The 18,907-nt window shown below is 46.8% G+C and overlaps 1 pseudogene; it reads left to right on the top strand.

Annotated features, from left to right (window-relative positions):
• Nucleotides 1-8,153: 8,153 nt before the first annotated feature.
• Nucleotides 8,154-10,720, top strand: LOC115534892 (uncharacterized; annotated as a pseudogene).
• The last annotated feature ends 8,187 nt before the right edge of the window (nucleotides 10,721-18,907 follow it).

Below are 18,907 nucleotides of genomic sequence, written 5' to 3'. Positions count from 1 at the left end.
CCATTTTTCTTATGACATTTAAATGAACTAAAGTAACACACAAATTGGCTCTCTCATTGCATTATACTATGGACTATGACTCTATTCAGTCTCTTTATGAAGGGGTCGTCAGATGTGGCTGTGAGCCATCCTGAAGATCAGGCCAGGTTCTGCGGATAGGGACCAAGGCTGGAGCCACAGACCCAGAGGACCAGACCAGGACCTGGAGACAGAGGCTGGGCCACAGACCCAGAGGACCAGGAGAGGGGTTGGGGATTGAGACCAAGGTTGGAGCAGCAGACCCACATAGAGACCTGTGTGCTGCAGGTTTCTCTGTTGGTTCATCACCAAAATCTATTTTAATATTTGTATCTAATATGCATCTTTATTTAGAACCTCTGAAACTTTGGGGAATATTGATAAGTTTGTACTTTATTTCTAGCTTATTGAAAAACGTTCTTAGCCTCCTCATCCCAAGTATGGTGTCTTCATTAGAAGAAATAGGTGTGTGTGTTCACTTTAAGAACCAAACCAGATTGTTGTTGTCGAGAACTTGGTTGTACCCTGTAAAATGTCCATAGGAAGCAAACAAACGGAAAGAACAGACAAACGGAAGGCCTGAGGTATCCCCTGAAGAGCAGTACCTTAACCGGAGGTTACCATGACTGAGGAGATGAGGAGGATATCCACTCAGAGATGGGTTTTTTTGGGGAACACCCCAGTGGTTGGGGGTGGTACACTGCTGGTGTTACGTGAACAAAAACACAGTCACACAGAACGCTGTCCAATATATTGTTTTGGAGGTTCAGAGCGGCAGTTGGTCTATGAATGTAAATAAGCTGAGGACAATGAGATGGCTTCATCCTAAAACAAAAGAGACAATGACAAATGAAACTAACTTTGGGTTCCCCATGCATATAAGAAAGACTGTTACACCGGCTGACCTTGGATATTTTGGACATTGTGAGAGCAGTTGACTGTCAGCCAATGACAACAGACAAATGTGGATACAATCATGGCTACGGTCTCTACATATTGTGCTGTTTATTCATGCCTGTTGCCTCTATATCTATCCTGATTAAGGGGTGAAAGACACAAAATGAGGCCCAGCTGCAGGGTTCCCACACAACATACACCAACACACATCACACCTGTGATGAATCAGACGTGGTTGTATTGATCTCTTACTGTCCTCCACTTGACCCAATGGGAAGCCTGCTCTTCTCTCTGCTTAAACCCAGCCAGATCTCCTGCTCTCTCTGGGGCTCTGGGGCACGCACAGGACCTCATTGAGTATGCAGGCATGGCTTCACTCTCCTTGATGCCCCTCCAGGACGGTTCTCAAGGTTTTGTGGAGGACAATTGCAGTCAGGCAAGGGTTTGAGATGAGGAAACCGCTCTGGGTTTGGGCTTTTGTAGATGGGCTCCTTTAAAGAACCTTTTGGCAAGTGGAGAATTAGTGCTAGATAGAAAGTGCTAATGAGTCTGTGTTGTCGGTGCATTGGAGTGTGTTTCAGAGAGATGTAACAACCAGGGCATGGAGCGATAGAATGTGTAGGAAAACAATACAATCACACACATTACAGCAGTGTAGGTTTACATTGACGTAAGCTTACATTACAGTGGGATACACAACATTTGTTATCCTTTCGACCTCTGTCTCTCCCTCAGCAACAAAGGTTTCATTGTTCTTGTTTATTATTGATCATGTTTAAGAGCTTCTGTATTTCTGAATGAATTGCAGTAATGCTGGACACACGTCTTGTTCAGCACTGCTTGCACAAAGATATAAACTGAATGTGTATCCTAAAAACACCCAATAAGAGAGGATGAGAGGGACCCAGACTGAGTAGCTTTGTCTTATTTTATTGGGACTCAGTTTGCAATGTCTGTCTGTTTTACTAAGATTAATATTTTTGCAATAAGACCCTTTCTTCCTGTGAATTGATGGCCCATATGGGTTGACAATGGACTGACATTTATTTGACAAGATGGCCACATTAACTTTATGAAGCAGAGTGGAGGAAGGACCTCCTTCTGTAGACAGGCAGTATAGAAATGTAGTGGGGGAAGCACCTCCTCCTGTAGACCGGCAGTATAGAAATGTTTTACAGCAAATCCAATGGTGAATTGGTGAACTGGAAACATGAACTGTTTTATCCAGACCATTCGGCTCTTTCTTTCACCACGAATGCAGTTAAATAAATTTGAATTGTAACAGTATAAATAGTCTGAATATCAACAAATGTACACTTTTGGTGAGGGTTATCTGTACTGCTCTCTTGTTATGCATTGTGGGGGGACGTGCGGCGTCTGGCCTGCAGAGGGAGTATGGGCATGTTGGGAGCACACTGTATCTGCTGGCTGGATTGGGTCTGATTATTGGCACCTGCTCGCAATCAGACCAATCAGGGAGTGTGTATTTATGTGCCTGCTATATCTTGTAGTGAGGAGGATCGGGAGCAGGAATGACTGAACCATATGGATGATCGCTGCACGAGATCACCAGAAATGCTCCCTGTGACTGCCTTGGCGGATTTACGTTTTATGATTTGTGATTTGTTGGACTGTCCATAGTCGAAATAAACGACGTGCTTGTGCTGAAAAGCAACCCTGGTGTCCATGCGCTCTGTGGATCTGCTACAGTGGAGCCCAATGTGGGGCTGAGCGCGGAAAATGGAACAGTCACCACTAGCGAGCGTGCTCGGACATCTGGCACAGATATCCGAACACAGAGCCAGCTACAGCACACACAGAACGACGTGCTCATGGAGCCCAATCCTTGGCGGCCGATCGGGCTATTCTCCGTGAGCTCCTCGCCTCTGGCGGGCGCGGCGACGAACCCAGAGGGGCAGGAGCCGTGCCCCACATCCATGTCCCGAAGATGGGGGAAGCAAAAAATGCTAAGGCCTTCCTGGAGACCTTGCAGGGAGTGGCCGAGGTCTCTAGGTGGCCTCGTCAGGAGTGGGCTCACGTCTCCTGCCACTCCTGCCGGGGGAGGCCCAGCTCGCAGCCCACAGTCTGCCAGCTGGGGCCCAACGGGACTACGGGACCGACCCTTCGCCTATGCCCAGCAGCTGCGGGACCAAGCGAGGAGATGGCTGGCCCCGAAGCCGAACACGCTGGAGGGGGTCATCGACCAGGTAGTCCTGGAGAGGTTCATCGAGGGGCTTCCGGCCAGAACCTCCACCTGGGTCCGGTACCACCGCTCGGCTGCCGTCGACCTCGCAGAGAGCCACCTGCCCCCCCTCCGATGAACCAGCGACCACCAACACCGGTGGTGATGCGGACGGCCTGGCCACTTCCGGCGGGAGTGCCCTATGATGGAGGTGGGCAAGGTCGTCCACGTCACCGGTGCCCGTCTCCTCCCCACGGTCCCGGCGAGGCGTACAGTATCCCGGTGAGGATACAGCGGGGTACGTATCAGGCACTGTTGGATTCGGGCTGCATGCAGACCATGATCCATCAGCGCCTGGTGCGGTCAGAGGCATTGGTAGAGGCATCTAGCGTTCCGGTGGGGTGTATACACGGTGATGTTCACGAGTATCCCTTGGAAAATCGTTATGGGGGAAAAAAGCATTGAGTCAAAGCGGCGGTTAGTTCGAGCCTCACGCATCCCCTAGGGTTAGATTGGGCGGGGTTTCCACAGGCTGTTAGAGGGACTAGGAGGTGCGAACACGACAGATAGGGACTTGTAAGTCGTGTGCTGTGTTCTGCGCCGATGCGGGGGCGTCCAACGCTGTTCAGGGACTGGGGGAGGTGGTGAGTTTCCATAGGGTTTTCCTGGACCTCATTAAAGAAAACTGGGAGGAGGGGTCCAGTGACAGAAAAAATGAAATGCAGTACGTCATGGACTTGCGTGCAAAGCTTCACTAGCTAAGGGTGTTGTCACGTGAGCACTTTCAGATACATAAAGCAAATATACAGTGTGTTCAAGCCAGGGAAGCTCTGAGGTAAAGAGTCTATGCATTCATCTTCAGGGCTAGCAGATAAGGGCTAGGCATAACAGAATCTAACACGGAAAACAGAGAGAGCAATCATTGATGATAACAAGATATGAGTGTCTGGTACAAACGTAGAGAATGTTTGGACATTGATGAGTGACATGATGATTCATTTCTTGTATAGTTCGGAAAAATATCCCAGGCCTTTACATGATCATCAAATGATTAACCATGAGGAATTCTTGAGGTTTTAGAGGTCGATTAACATCCAAGTGTCGACGCTATCCTGCCCTAGCAGCTCGGATTCTTCCCCTTGACTCTACGCTCACAGTTCCAACCATTTCAACTTTGCCCCTGTTGACTCTGATTATGAAAGGCAATGAGCGCAAATAGTATCAACCAATTTTTGGTTGCGTTAACGTGTCATATTTCGACATGTTAACACGACAACAATTGACATGTTAACACATCAGTGGGGTGTTCCACAAAGCTGGTTTTATCACATAACCGGGTAAGTTAACCCAGGGTTTGCTGTAACCCTAGGTTTTCCGTTCCAAAAGGATCACGGTATGTTAGTTGCTATAGCAACATATGCTCTGAATCAAACCTGGTCGGACCAGGTTTTGCGCAGGTTAAGTTTGAAACATAACCCGGTTTTGGGTATTTCCACCGGCGTTCACCGCAGATTTCATGTGTTCACAATGGCATGCCCTTTTGATGAAAGAACTGCTGATATCAGAGCGCAAATTATACGTGCAATCCACCGGGAGCGATTGATAAGACCACGGCTCGACATCTTGGCATATTGGATGACTTTTTGCTGGAGTGGAGAGATAGTATAGATTCTCGCGCAAATCTTTAATATATTTAAATAGCCTTACATAGCCAACACTACCAATCGAGGACCTGGCTTCAGTTCACTCCAGACTATTTGCGTAGCCCTCCGTTTTTTTCAAATGGTAGTTTTATCTATAGGCTATAATGGCTATAATGCTGGAGATGCTGAGCACATCACAGTCGTTTCAGATGACCCAACCAAGATTTGTATCGGCCTCCTATCATACAAAGAGCAATATTGTCTGAGTACTATGCCGAGAGGCATTTACAAAATAAAGTATAAAATAGTCCCAACGGACTTGCATCCACTGGAGAATGTTCGATCGTAGCCGGCGGCTTCATTACAAGCACTGATCCATCTTGATCTGTGAAGTCGATGAATTGGCACTTTTAGGTTTTCTACCCAGTTACCAAAAAAAGAAACATTTGGAATAGTATGCGCTTTGGCAAGCACACGGTTTGCATGTGTTACTTCGAAGGCAAAAAAAATCTAAAATGCAAGAAAACACAAAAACCTACATTCAACCAGTGTGGGGTATGGCCCATGACTCTCTGAGGTGGTAGGTAGCCTACCTCCAGGTACCCCCTCCATGCCAGGGCGCCCTGAATTTATGTTTATTAACAGCTCCTCCACCGGGGTCAAGACAATTTGAGGGCCAGATCCAGTCTGCCGACTGTCGGCCTTTTCACGATTGGCTTAAAAAAATGGCTTATTTAAATTTATACCAATACGATGGTGGGAAAAGCTTACCAGTTTGTATGTTTTTTATACTTCATCTTTAAGAATGCTTAACTGGGATATTTATATATGCATGGCTCAAATATTAAGGATCATGCTTTTGACGTGTAACTAACGCATTTACGCGGTCAGCGATCCGCTGCCAGGCTTTGGTTCTCCGGGTTCCAGAGGTTTTAGCGTTCCCTTTTCTTGTGATAATGTCCTTCTCCTCGTCATAGCTCTCCAGGAGAACCTGGAGTTCCATTTCATTGAAATAAGCGGCCCGTTTCGCTATATCGATCAGGGTTTCCATGATCCATACATCACGTCTTTTTAAGTTTGGCGTGGACGCGCACAACCCTGTGTTAACCAACCCCGAGTTGATTGAACTAATGCATAACCGCTGCTGTGGAACCGAAAACTCTGGGTTGGTTGGCACAGGGTCAATCAACCTAGAGTTCAGCGTTAACTCAGTGTTTGTTAAACCTCCGTTCGTGGAACACCCCTCTGGTCTCAGCTTGACGTGTAAACAATGGTCTTTCCCAGCCAATGGGTTGTTCCATTCTTATCTTATAGTGGCGTTATAAACATTGGAGCATAGAGCTAGTGATATATTTTCCGAAGCTGTTTGGATTGTTTCCTCATCGTCCGATGTTGCTAGTCTAAAACACTCCCTATAAGACAGAAAGGTCTGTAGAGCCATCGACAGGTTTCTCTAAATTTCCACGTCCCCAACTGAAACGTAAAATTGACTTCTTACCACATCTTTGTTTTACGTTTCATGGACAAAATTTCCTTTATCGGTATACCTAGGTGCTTGAAACGGGGGCATGGCACGTTGTGGCATCCCGCCCCTTAAACCTTGGCCCGGGCGGGGCCGAGGTACAGTGATAGACGGCGTGTACCGCCGTCACCCACCAGACGGCGACAAAGAGCAGCCCTTTCGCCTCCCCAATCAGCGGGATTGGGGACAGCTGGCCGGAGGGGGCAGGAAGCATGGTAACCAGCATAAAAGGAGGACAAAGACCGAGAAGAGGACAGCACGGCAGCGACGAGGAGATAGAGGCTCACGGAGACACTATAGGGCTAACTGATTGTGTTCCATGTGAACCGTGTCTGCCTGTTGCAATAAACGCCGTGAACGGCTTTAAACCCTGACCCACGTGTGATTCATACCTGGAACCCGACCCTCCAAGGACCGGGTTACCACGACGTGCGTTGATGACCACATCAGTGATTTATACCTTGTCCCTTGCGTTGAAGTTCCACAACATTGAATTGAACCCTCAATATGTATGACTGTTGGATTCATGGTCCCTGAACGTGCAACCATAAAATGCACGTTAACGTTTCAGAATATTATGTGTTAACATGCATCATTTGGTTGCGCGCCATTTCCAAGTGTTGGTTTGTCCTGATGGCCTTCCATATTTGACCTTCCGAAATGCTTCCAATCAAGTAACTGTTTGACGTCACTGTGCCATCACGCACAAACACACACACACACACACCCACGCAAACACACACACACACACACACATACACCCACACACACCGATCTATGCGCAGCAGCCCTGATGCAACCTTCAAACACTGAGATGCAGCAGCAGGTTCCGTCAGCAGATGTGAAGGTGAGGAACACCTGTCTGACCCTGATCTATGAGGCACTGACAGTAAAACGTCTACCAAGCATTCTGAGGGCTGAAAGGACTGCACTGATATTAAAGATATTAAATCATACACAAAGTGATCTGCCTTGGCAGCGGACCAAGTATTGCCTGCTGGTGGCTAAAAGTCGCTTCTTAGGATGGCTCTCTTCCAAGTGCTTTTCATCATATATATATATAGATAAATATCTCACACATACACACATGCTTACTAGGCTCACTTTTTATGGGCTTATGTATGTGTATGTGTGTGGTTGGGTCTGTCTATACATTTGAGCATGTGGTTAGGTTTGCATACATTTGCGTGTCTGTGTATGTGCTTGTCCTCATTCTGTTTGAGTGAATACAAGCTTCTGGCAGTTTTTCATTAGTAGATGCAAAGCAAAGTAGTTCCTCTGTCTTGCCCCTCCCCCTTTAGTGTCACAGCAGCATGCCTGGCCCCTCTGCCTTTAAGGCCTGATAAGGGTTCCACGTTCACGCAATGCAATGACCAGGTAGTCGCTTTAACGTAGTCGTGAACCATTATGGATACCTTTATATTTGTCTTTAAGAAGGTTGTCTTATATATGGCTGTAGGTGAGTCTTGAAACTAAGAACTCTAGTGTTTAGCATTACAATTTGTTGTACTAACTTTAACCCTATTGCCACTGTGTTGGTTTTGGCCGCTGTCGTTGTGTTTTAGTAAGAGGTCGTTGAGACTAGTTTCAGTCACAAGGTGACAACAATAGGCTTGATTGGTGGGTGGAGCTATGGCTGCCTGAGCTACCTTGTGCATTTAAAGGCTAGCTATTATTAGCGTCAAGACCTGGGAAACAAAGACTAAGGGAGTCTCTCTGTGGGAGTCCCTCGAGGAAGACCAGGGAAGCCACCCTGATTGTAGCTATGCGTCGTACTTCACCCAACGTCAGGATTTCCACTCATAGACGACGCCACCATAGATCCTCTGCTCGGCACAGCAACCCATCCAATCTGTGCCATCCAACCCTTGCCTACACTGACCTTGAAGTGATGGGAGGACTCTGGAACTGCCAATCAGCGGTCAAGAAGGCAGACTCCATTTCGGCCGCGTCCCTCATGACCCTCTGCTTCCTGGCCCTGACCTAGACTTGGATCAGTCCAGATAACTCTGCTACTCCTGCTGCCCTCTCCACCGTCTACTCGTTCTCACAAACCCCAAGACCATCAGGGCGAGGAGGGGGGACCGGACTCCTCATCTCGCCGATGTGGTCCTACCGGGTCCTTCCACTAGAACTCTTGGCCAGATCTGCATTTGAGCTCTTCATTGTTGGGATCTACCGTCCTCCAGGTCCACTTTGTGACTTCTACAACGAGATGGATGCCCTTATCAGCTGCTTTCCTGAAAATGGCACACCAATCGTTATCCTTGGCGACGTCAACATCCAGAGAAGTTGCACTCACCTGAATTAACCAACTTTTTGCCTCATTTGACATAACACTATCCCTTTCTCCTCCCAAACACAGGGACGGAAACCTACTTGACCTGATATTCACAAGGTCCTGCGGCACCTCTGCTCTCTCTGTTACCCCGCTCCCCGTGTCTGACCATCACTTTGTTGCTTTTTCTCTCCCCTTGAAGTCCTCTCGCCCACTCCTCTCTAGTCCCCACATTGTCACCACCCACCATAACCTCAAATCTCTCTCTCCCTCTACGTTTGCCTCAACTGTTCCGCCTTCACTACCTTCTGTCGAACGATTCTCTAACTATCCACCGAGGAATCCTCTGACACTCTGCTATCCTCCCTCTCCTCCTCTTTGGACTCCCTCTGTCCCTTCCACTCCGGACCTGTGTGATCCTCAACCCCCCCCCCCCCCCCCCCCCCCTTGGCTGTCTGAATCTTTTCAGACTTATAGAGCAGAGTTGCGAGCAGCTGAGAGGAAATGGAAGAGATCAGACTGTCCTATTGATCTATCTCACTATCTTTTCCTTCTCTCTGATTTCACCTCCACTGTGTCCACATTCAAATCTGCCTTCTACCGCACCAAAATCAGCTCCTCCGCCTCAAACCCCAGGAAACTCCTTTCCTTGTTCTCTTCCCTCAACAACCCTCCCTCCCCTCCACCTCCTTCCTGCCTCACTGCTGATGACTTTGTTACCTACTTTACCCAGAAGGCAAAGGATATTAGCTCCTCTTTTATCCCTGCCTCCATCCCCCCTCCTCCCATCCCCACCTCTGTCCTTACCCAATTTATCCCTCTCACCTCCGATGAGGTCAACAGAATAATAACATCTAACCATGCCACCACCTGCCCCCTTGACACTATCCCTTCCTCTCTCCTCCAGGCTGTCTCAAGCGATATCCTGCCATTTCTCGCCACACTTTTCAACTCCTCCCTCACTTCAGGCATTGTTCCAGCGTCTTTCAAGACTGCCAGAATAAACCTCTCCTCAAAAAACCGTCCCTTGATACCACTGACATTCAGAACTACAGACCGGTACGTCTTCTTTCATTCCTCTCTAAAGCACTGGAACGTGCCATCGCTAACCAACTGTCCTACTATCTCTCATCTAGCAACATGCTTGACCCTCACCCATCAGGCTTCAAGAAGGCACACTCCACTGAGACGGCTCTCCTCGTGGTGACTGAGTCCCTCCATGCTGCCAGAGCCTCGTCCCTCTCATCGTTTCTCATTCTCCTCGACCTGTCCGCAGCATTTGACACGGTGAACCACCAGATCCTCCTTGCCACTCTCGCTGAACTTGGCATTGCTTAATCTGCCCTTTCCTGGTTCACATCCTACCTGATGAATCTCAATTATCAGGTTACATGGAATGGCTCCTTGTCCAAACCTTTCACACTTGAAACCGATGTCCCTCAAGGCTCGGTACTGGGGTCTCTTCTGTTCCCACTCTATACCAGATCCCTGGGCTCTGTAATTACAACACACGGCTTTTCCTATCACTGCTATGCTGACGACACTCAGCTATTTCTCTCTTTCCCCTCATCTGACAAAGCCCTGATGGCATCACCCATATCTGAATATCTGGCAGACGTCAGCACTTGGACCACTGCCCATCACCAGAGGCTTAACCTCAACACGACTGAGATCCTCCTAATGCCAGGGAAAGATTGCCCACACATGGAATTACTGGTCACTGTTGAGGTTGAGAACATCACTGTATCTCCTTCTCCAACTGCCAGAAACCTTGGTGTGGTACTGGACAACCAGTTATGCTGCACTGCAAACATCACTGCGGTGGCCCAATCCTGCAGATTTGCGCTTTACAACATCCGCAGGATCCGGTCATTCCTCACAAGGGAAGCAGCTCAGCTTCTAGTCCAATCACTGGTCATCTCCCGCCTCGACTACTGCAACTCGCTCCTGGCTGGACTCCCTGCCTCTGCGATTAAACCTTTGCAGCGCATCCAGAATGCGGCAGCGCGTCTCGTGTACAACCTACCCATGTGACTCCCCCCTTCCGAGACCTCCACTTGCTCCCTGTAGTAGCTCGCATCAGATTCAAGATGATCGTACTGCCATACAAGGCAGTCGATGGAACTGCCCCAGCCTACCTCCAAGCATTGGTAAAGCCACACACCCCAGCTTGATCCCTCCGCTCAACTACCTCAGCTGGATGTCTGGTACCGCCATCGCTAAGAGCAAGCAAAGGTCGATCAACAAAGTCACAACTTTTCTCTGTTTTGGGACCTCAGTGGTGGAACAAGCTCCCTGCCGATGTCAGGATCGCAGAGTTGCTGACCAGATTCCGCAAAAGACTCAAACCTCAACTGTTCAGATTTCACCTCGACTCTGCATAGCTACCCAGCCCCTTCCGGCCACCATTGTATGTTGCACGTCCTGGCACTTAATGTACGCACTTTCTATATCTACATTGCACTTATTCATAGCACTTAATTGTGTAACATCGGCAGTAGCTGCTAGCATTGCTGTACAAGGGGAATGGGATAGCCTAGCAATGGTTAGTACTTGCACTTGGCTATATGAACATCTTTACTGTACTGACAGCGATATATTTTTTCACTTCTTATGACAAATGTACATATTGTAAGTCGCTTTGGATAAAAGCGTTTGCTAAATGCCCTAAATGTAAATGATGGTTCTGCGTCAGGTTTATGTGTCGCTATGCATGTCCGTGGTAAAAGAGAACAAATTGTTGGTCTTTGTCTGTGCATGCTATATATTTACAATTGGTCTACTGCTAGAATTTTTGATTATGGTATGGTATGGATTATGGAAGTTTGAAATTTGAATACGACTCAAACAATGTGCAAAAAAAAACCAGAAGATAGGCCGCTAATAGGTCGTCGTTGTCCATTCCATTCCATTCGAAGTCTATGATGAACGAACACAAAAAGTCGCCACTTTTTACAGATTACAAGCAAGTAAAAATAAAGTTTACGGCTTAGATTTTTTACATACAGAGCGTATTGCCGGAAATTATGCCGTTAGTAGATAGTAATGGGTACCAACTTGAATATATTACATTATTGACACTATATATAGATCCATATAATACATTATCGACACCTTAATCGTGATTCGAACTCTGAACCTAAGGTTCACCAGTAGAAGGCATTATCCCATTGACCCACTGACAAACCTGTAATGTAGCCTCATTCACATGGTGAAAATGTCTATTGATAAGCACACAACATCCAGAAAACTCTAAGCACACATTTCTCAAGTGAATTAAGGGCTTTCTTAGAAGAGTAGAGATCTGAAAATTTGCGCAACCCTAACCCTAACCCTGATTCTAGAGATTAAAATTATGAAAGAATTTTGAGTCCAGGTCAAACTGGTGAGGAGAAATAAGCTTAATTCATGATTTTTTTTTAAATAGCGCCAACTATGGATGCAGTACCACAAATTTGGGTCTATGGGTAGTGGGGTTATTGGTAACCATACCTGAATATTTCAAGAGTTTTCAACTTACGGTATAAGCTGCAGTATGACTTGTTTGACACATCTGCAATGAAAAAAAATATGTTACAGAAACAATAGGGGACCCATAATAAAAGAACAAGACAAATTTACATTAATGGGATGAAGTAGGTGACAACAATTAGACGGTGTTTTGAGAACAGACTCGAAAGTGGAAAGGGGGTCAAAATGACTTATGTCTGGTGGGACGGAGTTCCAGAGGTGGGGGGCCGATGGGCTGAAGGCCCCAATCCCAGTGGTGACCAGGTGGGCAGGGGGCACAGCGAGCTGAGTGGAAGAGGAAGACCTCAGAGTGCGGGGGTGCGCTGGAGCACATGAGTTCACATACGTTACGAGGAGCAGGTTGTGGAGGGCCTTAAAGGTGAGGAGCAGGTTGTGGAGGGCCTTAAAGGTGAGGAGCAGGTTGTGGAGGGCCTTAAAGGTGAGGAGCAGGTTGTGGAGGGCCTTACAGGTGAGGAGCAGGTTGTGGAGGGCCTTAAAGGTGAGGAGCAGGTTGTGGAGGGCCTTAAAGGTGAGGAGCAGGTTGTGGAGGGCCTTAAAGGTGAGGAGCAGGTTGTGGAGGGCCTTACAGGTGAGGAGCAGGTTGTGGAGGGCCTTAAAGGTGAGGAGCGGGTTGTGGAGGGCCTTAAAGGTGAGGAGCGGGTTGTGGAGGGCCTTAAAGGTGAGGAGCGGGTTGTGTAGGGCCTTAAAGGTGAGGAGCGGGTTGTGGAGGGCCTTAAAGGTGAGGAGCAGATTGTGGAGGGCCTTAAAGGTGAGGAGCAGGTTGTGGAGGGCCTTAAAGGTGAGGAGGAGAATCTTGAAGTGATGCAGTATTTGAGCGGGAGCCAGCAAAGCTGCTGAAGGACATGAGTGATGTGATTAATGGGGGGTTCTGGTGATGATGGACAGGAGTGATGTGATTAATGGGGGGGTTCTGGTGATGGACAGGAGTGATGTGATTAATGGGGGGCTCTGATGATGGACAGGAGTGATGTGATTAATGGGGGGGTTCTGGTGATGATGCAAGCGGCAGAGTGGTGGACCAGTCTCTGGAACCCAAGTCGGGACTACAACCCGACCTAAAGGACAATATTCTAGGACTCTAACCCAGCTTCCAGGACTCTAGCCCAGACCAAAGGCCTTATTCAACAAAACTCAGGACTCTAACCCTTATACAGAAACTCAGGACTCTAACCCTTATACTATCTATAGATAGATAGATAAATAGATAGATAGATAGATAGATAGATAGATAGATAGATAGATAGATAGATAGATAGATAGACACTTTATTGATCCCTTGGGAATGCTCCTTCAGGGAAATTCAAAATTCCAGCAGCGGTAGTACAGACAAGACACATAAACAAGCAAGAAAAACACAAGCTGAAATGCAACTAGACATTGTATAAATAAATAAATTTTAAAAAGAAGAAGCAGCAGCAGCAGATGTTAGCAGCAATTATTATATCTTATTTGTGTTAATAATGGAGTGTGTAGCAATAAATAAATAAATAAATAGATTATGCAAGCTTGATCAGTCTATCCTATTTCTATTTCCCTTTATCCACTGTACTGTACTCCTCCTGCTGCCCCCCCCTCCTCCCTCCAAGTGCGGAGTTGTGGAGTGTGATGGCACGATGGACAAAGGAGTTCATTAGTCTGTTGGTGCGGCATCAGGCTCCTTCAGCCTGTTGCTGAAGGAGCTTCTTTAGTTTCTGATGAGAGTGTGCAGTAGGGATGAGTCGGTCGCGACCGATTCGTTCACAACAAACGAATCCCGAATGTGAACGACAAGAACTGGTTCCCCAAAACAAGAAGAACTGGTTCTTTGATTCTTTTTTTTTTAACATAAAACAAAAATATGGTCAAATAAATAAAATATACAAACGAACAGAGCTTCGTCTCCCCTCAACCATATCGATTGAGTCTACAACGTTCTCAAAGATTCAGCCAATGAGAGGTAGCAATGGTGTTTTCATGGCACCTGGGTAAACAAATGACAAGGTGGTACCGTCGAATTTGCGCGCTTTCTCTGTCTAATAATAATAATAATAATAATACATTTAATTTAGAGGCGCCTTTCAAGACACCCAAGGTCACCTTACAGAGCATATAGTCATCATTCAAAACTATGTAAAACAGACTAGGAATAAAAGGAAAACAGAGGTTAAACATGAAGAATAATAATAATTAATAACACTCAAAGACGCCTAAAGTGAAGGGGGGACCTCACTAACCACCACCAATATGTAGCACCCACTTGGGTGATGCACGGCAGCCAATCGGTGCCAGAACGCTCACTACACACCAGCTTGAGGTGGAGAGTTAGGGATGAGGTGGAGAGTGAGGGAAAAAAACGTCTAACGTATCTTGGGTCATACCATTCGACGTGGGGCCACTCATATATCCCCCTACATTTCAGAAAATAGACTTGCCCTCCATCTGCTATTGGATAAATGCATTTCCCAATCCCAGGAGTCTTTGCTCCATTCTATGTCAATTCAAGAACAAACAAAGAAATTAAACTGCAGTTCGTATTTTTTATTTATGACCATTAAAGTTCTGTAATGCCTGAATAATGAAGAATAAAATGTAAAATACATTTTTATTTTTATAAATATAAAAACATGAATGACATATAGAGAGTAAGCAAGTGGTATAAATATTGCTGGGACGTTTGGTTATACTAAATAGTGTATCTTGTCGATTTTCACGGGGGTAGAGCCTAGACATCGCTTAAATTATGCTCAGGGCCGTCAAATGACGTAATCTGACGTAACGAACGAATCAAAACGAACAAATCAAACAAACGAATCGTTATAGTGAACTGAACTGAAAGAACTAGTTCCCGGAAAATAATAATTTTGCCCATCCCTAGTGTGCAGAGGGTGGCTGGTGTCATCCAGGATGGCCAGAAGCTTCTTTGTGGTTCTCTCCTCTGCCATTGTCACCAGACAATCCAGCTTGAAGCCGACCACAGAGCCTGCCCGCCTGATTAGCTTGTCAAGCCTGGAGGAGTCCCTCTTGGTTGTGCTGCCTCCCCAACACACCACAGCGTAAAAAAGGATGCTGGCGACCACCGACTGATAGAACATTGACAGAAGTTTTCTACAGATACTAAAAGATCGCAGCTTCCTTAAAAAATACATTCTGCTTTGGCCTTTCTTGTAGAGGTGGTTGGTGTTGATTGCCCAGTCCAGTTTTTTGTCAAGCCACACTCCCAGGTACTTGTAGCTGCCCACGGTTTCCACCTCTACCCCATTGATGTCCACTGTTTGGGGGCGTGGCCTTGACTTCCCAAAGTCTATCACCAGCTCTTTGGTTTTTGATGTGTTGAGCTGCAGGCTGTTTGCATGGCTCCAGGTAACAAAGTCTCTCACTAGAGTCCGGTACTCCTCCTCTTGGTCCCCCCCCTATACACCCCATGATGGTTGTGTCATCAGCATACTACTGAATGTGGCACGATTCAGAGTTATGGCTGAAGTCTGAGGTGTATAAGGTGAAGAGAAGAGGGGCCAGCACAGTCCCCTGAGGCGCCCCAGTGCTGCTGATTAAGATGTCCGATGTGTTGTCCTTTAATCTAACAAACTGTGGTCTATCTATGAGGTAGTTGGGGATCCAAGTTATCAGGTGGGGGTCCACTTGCATAGCTGACAGTTTGTTTTGTAGTATGAGGGGCTGGATTGTGTTGAAGGCACTAGAGAAGTCTAGGAAAAGAATCCTGACTGTGCCCGCCCCCTTGTCCAGATGTGAGTGGGCCCGGTGTAGGAGATACAGGATGGCATCCTCCACACCAACCCCTGTCCGGTAGGCAAACTGTAGTGGATCCTGAGCGTGCAGCACCTTAGGCCTGAGGTGTCTGAGAAGGAGCCGCTCCAGGGTCTTCATCAGATGTGATGTGAGTGCCACCGGTCGGAAGTCATTCAGCTCAGTAGGTCGGGTTTTCTTTGGAACCGGAACTATGCAAGATGTCTTCTAGAGGGTGAGCACTCTCCCTAGTTGTAGACTGAGGTTGAAGACGTGCTGAAGCGGCTCCCCAAGTTCAGCAGCGCAGGTCTTCAATGCGTGATGCAACCAGGGTGTGAACATGATGGCTGTACCATGGGGTGTGAGGGATGGGCGACCTGGTCATGTTATTGATGTGAGCTTGGAATGATGTGCTGTCAAGGATGACACCCAGACTCTTCACCTGAGGGGAGGGGAAGACTGAGGAGTTGGTAATGGAAAAACTGTTTTGTCAAGGTGTATTGGGTGACAATCTGGAGAACATCGGTTTTATTGCTGTCGAGTTTTAGAAAGTCTCAGGAGAACCAGGATTTGATTTCCTGTAGGCAATCGGAGAGTGAGGCGGGCGGGAGGGTGGAGGTGGGCTTGGGGGATAGGTAGAGTTGGGTGTCATCCGCATAGTGGATATATAAGATATAGCCATAACCCCTTATCTTCTATATGGGGTTATGGCCCCATATAGAATAAATATATATTTAAAAAATTTTATTTACACTATATATTGATATGTACATTAAAGGGTTTGTACAGTATCTAGAAAGAAATACTTTCACCCTTCAGTTTGAATTCCCCTCGGAAAAAAAAAAAAGATTTTGCCCTGCCTTCCTATATGTGCTTGATCTGCAGTCCTGGCCAATGCTGTGTGATAACATATCTGCAAGTCCTGTTGTTTTGGCTGCTGCTGGGTCCAGTGCAGGTTGAGTCGTGGGTGGAGGCTTTATTTAGAACGGGGAACAATCAGCCGCTTAACTCAAGTAAGATCAGCCCTCACAACATGATGGAAAGGGGAAACTGTTATCCAGGAGCCGCCCACTGAGTTGTGACCGGGACCAAGCTGCTCTGCCAGAGACCGGTGGGCATGGCTCCCCAGCCGGCAGAGGGGCCATGTGACGCAAGGCGAATGCTGAGCAGTGGGAAAGAACCTTTAAGAAGTCAGCTTTTTGCCATTATGCCTAGCAGTGTTTCCATATTGGGCTTGTTTCCGCCCAATCAGGTTACTGTTGATCCCGTTGGGCGTTGTTGGGCCGGCAGATGAAATTTTTTGTAAGCCTATTTGCACTGGGACTAGTCACTGTGACTCGTCCATTAATTATGTGCCATTAGCTGATCAATGAAATAAAATGTTTACCTGTTTTGAGTGTGTGAGCCTGCCATCCCTTCGATTTAAAAAAAAGGTTTTATTTTCAGTGTTTTTTGTTGTATGAAGGGATCATGCATGTATTTCATCACTTTATTTTGGTTGCGCTACGACACTGCTCACCACATTATGTCAGAAGGGATTTAAGGTGATAACTATTCCATTTTAAAGCCTTCTGATTAAAATGCATGATCCCCTCATGAAAACACCTATTTTCAGATGAGCAGTCAGAGTATAACTGTACACATGCTAGGAACGCATAGCAAACGGTAGTTGTATAAAAGATTACAACTTTGTATCATTTTGAAAAGACACATTATTACTCCAAGACGGCGCCGCCAATACCATCCCGGTCAAAGGTGTGCTCACCTGTGTTCACGCAGCGAAGCGTCGTACAAGAGCTAGACGTGCCGGGGCGCTAGTGCGGCTCCGCTGTGCGGATTACACATTTGGTTACCTGGAATACTCCTCTCTAAGTCAGGATCACACACTCTGCTACCTGGAATACTCCTCCCTAACGTAGGATCACACACTCTGTTACCTGGAATACTCCTCTCTAACGTAGAATCACACACTCTGTTACCTGGAATACTCCTCTCTAACGTAGGATCACACACTCTGCTACCTGGAATACGCTCTAACTCAAGATCACACACTCTGTTACCTGGAATACTCCTCTCTAACATAGGATCACACACTTTGTTACCTGGAATACTCCTCTCTAACGTAGGATCACACACTCTGTTACCTGAAATACTCCTCTCTAACGTAGCATCACACACTCTACCTGGAATACTCCCCTCAAACGTAGAATCTCTTAAACAAAATGGACCAACTCCAGCTACTGGTGGGTCAATGCAGAGGGTTTTCTTCATCCTCCGTTTTGTGGAGACATTTAAGAGGTGGCCTAGGGAAGCTATCGAGGTTCTTTGCGCATGCTTCAACTGTACTCCCTGGGGCAGGTTATGGTCCATCTCTCCTGAGTCACCTTCATGTTCTAAGGTCTCTCTAGGGCAGGTTATGGTCCATCTCTCCTGAGTCCCCTTCATGGTTCTAAGGTCTCTCTAGGGCAGGTTATGGTCCATCTCTCCTGATTCCCCTTCATGGTTCTAAGGTCTCTCTAGGGCAGGTTATGGTCCATCTCTCCTGAGTCACCTTCATGGTTCTAAGTTCTTCGCGGGCTGGTTTTCGCCCAGCAATCCAAAGCAGTCCTCTGCCTATAAGGTATAAAATGCAGTACTGCTTTGTTGGACCATTTCACTGTGATGAGACAAGAAGAACAAGAGAGGGTGAGGAGAGGAAAGGGGAAAAATTATAGAGGGAGACAGAGAGGATAGAGAGAGAAGGAGACAGAGTGAGAGAGTGAATGATGGATGATAGAGAGCAAGAGGGAGACAGAGTGAGGGAGGGAGAGAATAAACTGTTCAGACTTTTATTCATCATCTAAGTGAACCAGAGAATTGAGTGGAGTGGTGAGCCGAGGTCATTTCCACTGAGGTTATGAAACAACAAGCTTCATTCACCTGCAAACTTTATTTACGTGTTGCATGATAGCTCCAAAGCCTCAGAAGAAATAATCAGCACTCGCTCTCTTTAAACCAGCTTAAACAAAGCAATTGCTTTTTATGTTTGATTAAAGAAATATGTATGAAAGGGAATGAAAGGTGATATTACCACCCCATCCGTCGAAAATACAATAGCGTTTGTCTGAGGAAGA

Source organism: Gadus morhua, chromosome 21, assembly GCF_902167405.1.
Source record: "Gadus morhua chromosome 21, gadMor3.0, whole genome shotgun sequence".
NCBI lineage: Eukaryota > Metazoa > Chordata > Actinopteri > Gadiformes > Gadidae > Gadus > Gadus morhua.
This window is presented reverse-complemented; position numbering and strand designations above follow the sequence as displayed.